The sequence below is a fragment of the Neolamprologus multifasciatus genome, chromosome 18 (genome assembly GCF_963576455.1).
Source record: "Neolamprologus multifasciatus chromosome 18, fNeoMul1.2, whole genome shotgun sequence".
NCBI lineage: Eukaryota > Metazoa > Chordata > Actinopteri > Cichliformes > Cichlidae > Neolamprologus > Neolamprologus multifasciatus.
The window spans coordinates 32,076,867-32,085,219 of record NC_140456.1 but is presented as its reverse complement, the minus strand read 5'-3'; the positions used below and the strand labels follow the sequence as shown (position 1 = coordinate 32,085,219).

At 39.9% G+C, this 8,353-nt stretch overlaps 1 long non-coding RNA gene across 1 annotated transcript; it reads right to left on the bottom strand.

Annotated features, from left to right (window-relative positions):
- Nucleotides 1–1,010: 1,010 nt before the first annotated feature.
- Nucleotides 1,011–3,977, bottom strand: LOC146498408 (uncharacterized). Its single transcript, XR_014870513.1, has 2 exons — nucleotides 3,373–3,977; nucleotides 1,011–3,145 (listed from the first exon to the last, which is right to left on the bottom strand). It is a non-coding gene; the product is annotated as an uncharacterized LOC146498408 (long non-coding RNA).
- Between the last annotated feature and the right edge of the window lie 4,376 nt (nucleotides 3,978–8,353).

Genomic DNA, 8,353 nt, shown 5'->3' with positions numbered 1-8,353 from the left:
TTAATTTTAATATTTCGAATCAAAAACAGTTCTTATTTAATTCAGTGACAGCAATGGGGACAAAGCTATTTTTATAACGTCCTGAGGGAAGAAGCTGAAATTCACCCCTTAGAGGACGGGAACCATTTTTAAGGATTGATAAAGCCATCCTCTGTACCTGCTTGCAGTACAGGGAGGCTAAACAAGACTGTGGCTCACCTATCAGACGACTGGACCATCTCACTATCTGATTTAGAGAGTTTTTCTCTGTGACAGAGGTCAGACCAAACCATGCAACCAAACAAAAGGATAAAACAGACTCAATAAAAGAACGATCAAACAAAGTTAAAATTTTTTGGTCAATGTGGAAATGAGCAAGTTTCCTAAGACAATAAAGGTGCTGGTGACCCTTTTTACAAACTGATTTGCAATTTTGATCAAAGTTCAGTTTTTCATTGATTATGGTCCCAAGATATTTATATGATTGTACTTGCTCTATTTTCTGACCTTTAATTAAAGTGACTCCGTGCCCGTTTTGTTGTTTCCTAAAATCAACAACCATATCTTTTGTTTTAGATATGTTCAGCTGGAGATAAGACTCCTCACACCACTGAACAAAGTCATCAATGACTGGACCGTGGTTAGTTTCAACCTCTTTCAGTAAGCTGACAATAACAGAGTCATCTACATATTTAATGATGGCCCTGTTTTCATATCTGCTCTGACACATGTTTGTATAGAGAATGAATAATAACCCTTTAAAGCCGGTCAGAGCGGGCACGCTCTGTTTTGCGTAACTATTTGTTGTACTTACATCTTATGCCATCAGCTTGTCCTCGGTCACAGCTTCCTTCCACATATAGCTTTGCAAAAACTGCATAAAAAGCACTTGCAGCAACAAAAACATAATATTCCAGAAACACGCTTTGCCGATCCGATCAGCTGTTTGTAACACTTCCTACGTTGGAATAGACGTCAGCGCGAACTTTTGCATGTCCGCCATGACCTGCCCGAAACCGGAAGTGACGTCATTTTCGCGGAAATGTAGTTTTTTTTTTTTTACCATCAGGGCCTCATGAGCCTATACTGGTGTTTTTAAAAGTTATCTTTGACTTTATGACTTTCTGTGTGGTTTCTGGGATGCTTAGGACTCATATTGCACTGCTGGAAATAGTTTATTTTGATGCATATGCTGCTTTTTTGCAAATTTGCACTATAATATTTATTTTCGTTTTTCCTGCAGTATATAAAAATTGGTGTATTTCAAAAATAAAACTATGAAGACACTCAAAATAAATTTCCTGTGGTGGGAAACTATTGTGTGCAACTTTTTTGTATTTACAGTTTTGAGGGATAAGCCTCTTAAATTTCTCTAACTAGAAATATATGTTAAAAAACAAAAACGATTTTCAATTTTTTTTGTAGTTTATTGCACTTTTTTGCAATTTATGTAATTACTATGCACTTAATGCAGACATGTTATTAAAATCTGGGCTATAATGGTTGTTTTGATGTATAGCAACTTGAAATGCTCCCAAAAATGGCACTACAACATGTAAAAATATAATATAAGCTCTGGTGGACTTGGTTCTATGGTAGGTCTTAAAGGGTTAAGGGAGATAAGACGCACCCTTGAGGAGAACCTGTGGAGGAGAACACTGGGTCAGACAGAACCCCATTTATTCTCACTCTTTGTGACCTGTCAGTTAAAAAAAATCACATTGATGAGGTACATTTTTCTAAAAATCTTCTCTGATTGAATGCATGGGTGCATCACAAAATGAAAATGATAAAGAACTTAACTACTACACAACTATGAAAGAACTTAGCTATACTCACCAAATATGTCAACTGGATACAGGCTCCAAAACCATATGTGGCTGGTTTATTTGAACATTTTATAGCTGTGTAGGACGATTGAATTACTTCTGGAGCCAAGTGGTAAGTGACCACTTTGATGGACATTAACCACACTGAAGCAAGATTTTAAGAGAAATGTTGACCATGTCCAACAGTGAATTTTCAAAAGGATTAATATAGAATATTTAACCACAGCTGCTTTCATTTATACCACAGCATGTGATAAACCATTTATAGAAGCAGGGATGATTCCTCACTGTGCTTGAGGTCAACACACGCAGGTCAGGCTGATTTACAGACCCTACAGCAGGTTTTACAATTTAAGATGTTGCACAAGTTCATCATACAATGTTGCGACCAAAAACTACAGATTCCATCATGCTACAAATTCAAATCACTTTTTTTCACAGAGGATGAGTCATAAAATTTATGACATACTAGGCCTAATCTAATTCAACAAAAATCGCTCATAATAGTACAATAAAGCACTTAGATTTTTGGTAAGTTCCACTTAATGATAGGTTAAAGGTACTGTATCGTTTAAAGGTTTGGGTTTTCCAGGGTCAAAAGTATCTCATTTTAATAATTATAAATTCTTATTAAATTAAATAAATATGGAAATGTAGATGAAGTGCAGTGCTAAGAGGCTATTGCTCACTTGAAACTGAAGTGGCCACACTGCAGAAGATAACTCATTTGCATGAATGTCTCATTTTGCACATGCACACTTACTCACCTACGCAGACACAATCCCCTTTCTATCTCTCATCAGAGGTCAGAGCTCAGACCCACCACTTCATGCCTCATCCACAGACAATTCATCATTTCTCAGCATCTATCCTGCAGTCTATGTACCCTGTACGCCTCTGACTTCTGCTATAACTCTGAATTATGCCACATTCAAAAGTTTACAGACAACACGGCCATCATGGGGTGTATCTGGGATGACCAGGAAGAGGAGTACCGGAGTCTGGTGAGGGTCTTTGTCACATGGAGTCACAGAAACCACCTGCAACTCAACACCTCAAAGATCAAGGAACTGGTTGTGGACTTCGGGAGGTCCAGAGCAGGTCCACTGCCAGTTCAGATAGAGGGAGAGGGGAGGGGAACACAACACATACAAGTACCTTGGGCTGTGGGTGGACAACAAACTGGACTGGTCATGCAACACGCAGCACCTGTATAAAAAAGGCCAAAGCCGACTGTACTTTCTCAGGAGGCTGAGGTCTTTTAACATCTGCAGGAAGCTCCTGAGGATGTTTTACCAGTCGGTGGTTACAGGAGTACTTTTCTATGCTGTGGTGTGCTGGGGGAGCAGCACAGCAAAGAAGGACTCATCCAGGCTGGAGAAACTAATCAGGAAGGCTGGCTCTGTGGTCGGCATGAAGCTGGACACTCTGGTGACAGTGGCAGAGAAAAGGACATTAAAGAAACTGATGGACATTATGAACAATGGTGGGCATCCTCTGCACACGGTCGTAATCAATCAGAGGAGCCTATTCAGCGACAGGTTGGTTCTCTCAAAGTCAAAACCCAACAGACTTAAAAACTCCTTTGTCCCACATGCCATCAGACTGTTTAACTCCTCACTGGAAGGGAGAGGGAGGGGAAACAGGGGGACAAGGGAGGGCGGGAACAGCTGAGCTGTAGTGCTTTTTTACACTGTGCAATATTTCCAATATTTGTTGTTTTCTTATATTCGACTGTGCAATTATCACTGTGCAATATACTCACTCAAATGTGCAATCCTATTTATCCATATTGTATATTCTGTATTTATATATGTGTATATGTGTATATATTGTGTATTTATGTTTATATCCTTACTTTCATTCCCCTTTTGTATCTGTAACATTCGACTTATTTCGGTGCTGGAAAAGGATCTGAGACCACTGATCAGATGACTGGATTGATATCTTTTAGAGTTAACAAAAATTAAGCCTTTTAATGTACTGTATTGTATTGTAGTCTGTTAGCCTTAACAAAAATTTCATATATACAGTTTTCTTCCTCCCCTAGGCTACAGATTTTGCTGGCATGCCACACCAAACTAGTTGAGCCATCACTCACTTCCAAACAGACTTTGAATGGAGACCTTGTGAAAAAACTGTTTCATCAGAAGTCAATTTATGTCAGACCTGACAAGCTTATGTGACAACAATGAATCAGTAAGTAATCCTGAGCATTTCAGCAAATGTATGCATGTTCATAAAATGAGAGTGAAAAAGGCAAAGATGGATTTTAAACTCCCTTAAACATTGTCACTTGTATTATGTTTTAATACATAATACATAAACATATTACTAATATTTACTATGCCATTTTCTTGTCAGTATAATGAAATGTTTTATCTGTTTTAATTTACAGACATATTCTGATGGAGAGAGTAGCCATACAAGCAGGCAGGATTTCACAGAAACGTTGAATTCTGACAAATGCGGTAAATATTTCTATCTAAAAGTAGCTCCAAATAAACTGGAAATTAAGTTGATTCAGTGTCAGTTATTTAGTCATCTTAGGCATTGTGTCTTTACTTAAGTGTCAAGTCTTTGTTAAAATCATATTTAAATTTAGTTTAATATTTTGAGCAGAAAGAAATGTACCCCTAAATACATGAAATGTAAAAGCTATATATTCAATTCAATTCAATTTTATTTATATAGCGCCAAATCACAACAAATGTCGCCTCAAGGCGCTTCATAGATACAGAGAAAAGCCCAACAATCATATGACCCCCTATGAGCAAGCACTTTGGCGACAGTGGGAAGGAAAAACTCCCTTTTAACAGGAAGAAACCTCCGGCAGAACCAGGCTCAGGGAGGGGCGGCCATCTGCTGCGACCGGTTGGGGTGAGAGAAGGAAGACAGGATAAAGACATGCTGTGGAAGAGAGACAGAGATTAATAACAGATACAATTCAATACAGAGAGGTCTGTTAATACATAGTGAGTGAGAAAGGTGACTGGAAAGGAAAAACTCAATGCATCATGGGAATCCCCCGGCAGCCTACATCTATTGCAGCATAACTAAGGGAGGATTCAGGGTCACCTGGTCCAGCCCTAACTATATGCTTTAGCAAAAAGGAAGGTTTTAAGCCTAATCTTAAAAGTAGAGATAGTGTCTGTCTCCTGAATCCAAACTGGAAGCTGGATATATGTGATTTGATGTTATTCAAAAGTTAAACTACTGTTCTTTGTGTTCTCACAGTTGAAATTTCTAAAGAAGTTACCTCAGCCATTCCCATTGTTAACACACAGTCCATGTCTGTTGATGATGAGGTCATCTCGTGCGTTGCTACCCGGTCGTTAAGTCTGACGTCACTAGCCGTGTCTGGGCCTAAACTCCGCTGCAGGTCCATATATCAAACGATCACTATGGCATTACTGAGAGTTGAAAAACTGTCTAAAGTCTTTCATCTTTAATAAAATGATCAGCGTTCTGCTCTACCAGGCGTAACAATTGAGTTTAACATCCAGGCATCCATGAAAACGGAATTTATGACATTTAACGGAGTTAGAAGTTAGCAGGAAGTTAGCTCGCTAGCTTCTATCTAAATACAATATAGCATGTCCTGACTGCGGGGTTTTGGAAACAAATTAAAACATGCAGCTCTGTTATCACTTCCAACATAAATGAAGACAGAAACCTAAACAACAGTGACGTTTGTAGGGTTACTGAAGTTTGGCTAGCTGGTATATAATGATATGCTACGTGACCGCTAGCGACACAGCTATGTTAGCATAATATAAACAAGCTAACTTTTTTTTCCACTCGATAAAAGTTAACGTGAGTGTTCTCGGTGGTCAGGAACAAATGTAATCGCATGGCAGGATGCTGTAAAAGGACTAAACTTCAGCCAGGAGAACAACTGAGATAATCATCCACAATACGAGTCATTCATATACTGCTGCATGGGCTGGGCTGTAGTTACATCGTAAGGGTTTAAAAACTGAGCTTAAATAAATGATTAGCGGTAATAAAAGCCGTGGGAGGTCAACAGTGATCACTGACTGTTTTAGGAGCTTTTTGAGAATAAATAGAAGAAAATACAAAACATTAAACATGTTAACAACACAAAAGCCATATTAAATGCAGACTACTTTAGGCCCGGAAGTAGGATTCGTCACGTCATCACTTAACAACCGGACTGCCACTGTCAGTGACAACACACCTGGCTTATCAGTGAATTCTTCTGCCAGTGTTACTGGTGACACACGTGTCACCAGTAACACTGGCTCTAGTTCTCTAGTAACACCTCCAGTGTGTCTAATGGACCTACCAAGCCAAGTTTATCTAGCACATCCTACAGGTATGTGTTTTGTACATGTTTGTATCTCTTAATCTTTTGAGCTATATTGTGCAAAAGTCATGAGCCACCCCTCCTTTCTTTGTATTTTGCTGGAAAAATAGGAAAGAAGCGCAGTGATTTACTGAAGTCTACAAACAGACTTGGAAGCGCAGTATATTAGAGTAGAACAAAACTTGTACATTTTTAATGAGCTTAAAATTCAAAATGTGATATGAGCTACTTTAGTCTTCAACACAGCTTGAACTCTCTTAACCAAGCTTTCTTGATGGCGATGTCTTCTTTTTATTGAATTTCTTTAAGCGTGGTTCAGGAATAGTCAAGATGATCCTACACAACTTTAATAATGCTGAGGCCAATCTATGTATTGTGATAATGTAATTATGTCAACATCATTTATATGTAATTTAACTAAATAGTTTACAAAACATTCTGGCTTTGCAGTACATATCTTGGCCTGTTTGAGGAAGAATACCTGTCAAATGACCCCGACCTCCAAGAAGCCATTTCAAGGTCTTTAGACGTGCAAGTGAAAGGTCAGTACAACAAAAGCTTTTACTTGTCATGTTGAAAGGTCAACATATTAACCATTATTTTATGTTTGTTGCAGAAAAGGAGTCACCTACTGTCTAGTTTTGGATCAGTTGGAATAAGCAAACTACAAACTACAAACTGCAACCTACGATTTCTGTTGTCACTTGAAGATTACCAAGGCTATCAGATTAATTATATTTTACTTGATATATGTTTTGGTTTAGTTTTAGTGGCTTTGGTAAAATGTTAAATACAAAGGTTTGAATCTGTAAAAAGAATAAAGAAAAGAATATCTGGTCATTAAACCTCTGTGCTAAAACTCTGACCACCTGCAGCCTCTATGATAGTCATAGTTTTGATTTCGGGCTGCTGTAGCTCTGACTTTTCATTGTCCTCTTTTATTTGCAACCCTGTCCTTATTTTAACTCCATCTGGTTTTTGACTTTGACTGATTGGAGATAATGAATTGTATTATTTTTGCACCGCACGTTGGCTAGCTTGACATCATAAGTGATGTGATAACACAACTGCAAGCAGTGTCATCATGCTGGTAGAAACTTGCCTTTTTTTTTAATTATGTAGCAGTTATTTATATACTTAGCAAACACATGTCCACACAACAAAGGTATTTTCCCTATTTACATTTCCATGCTGTGAATAAATAGTATAAAGTATTTTGTTGTTTATGTATATTTGTTGTTTATGTATAATTAAGCATTTTCTGCTCTGGGAGGTTAAAAAATTGAAGCTTGATGAGCTGTTCACAAAAAATGGAATGACCAGTGTTGTGGCTATTGTGCTTTTTTCATAAACCTGCTGCTACAGAGTTGGGGCGGTCTGCTTCTCTCCACCCCAGGGAAGAGGGTAACACTACCTGGGCCTAGGTGCAGTTTCCCCCTCCAGGGGCAAGGGTACCTAGACCTGGAGTATAGAGTACGCTTGGGGAGTGTGATTGTGTGTACAGCGTCTCTTTATGTCTGTCTCCACGTTGGGTGAGTGTAACAAACTGTTTGTCTGTGTATATATGTCAGGTTGGGTATCAGACGCCACCTCTCTAGGGACATCTCAGGCCCTCTAAGGTATGGAGGCCTATCTCCCCCCACCACTTCCCCTGCCAGTGGCAGACGCCCTCAGATGTTGGTGCGTTGGTGGTTCTTTGTGTCCGGGGATGGGCGCCCAGGTACCCACCGGCGCACTCCTTGGTGGCTGCTTGTCGGGGCCTGGAGCCTGGGGCTCGCTCGGGCCCCTTCGAGGGTGGGGTGCCCTCGGCCTGAGGCTCGGTCACTATGGCACAGCTGACTGCCAGTGGAGCTCACGGGCACGCCACTGCAACTCCCCCCCCCCCCCCCCGGCTTCTGCTCCGCGGCTGCTGAGTGACCCCTCATCTGGGGCTCTCCTCAGCTCTTTCTGGGATAGTGGTATATATCCAGGTGATATATATAAAAATATGTGGGGGGGGGGGGGGGGGGGGGGGCTTTCTTTGCCCTTTTCTTTGGCCTTCATCACTATTCCTCTTCCCCGCTGTCTTTCTTTCCTTCCCTCCCCCCAGTCATGTCTATCCCGTCTGTAACAACTGAAAATAAAATAAAATAAATAAATAATAACAACAAAGGTCAATCAAATGGACCAATACGTTGAGGCAGGGATGGTCCACTTGGTATAGTAAATCCGTTGG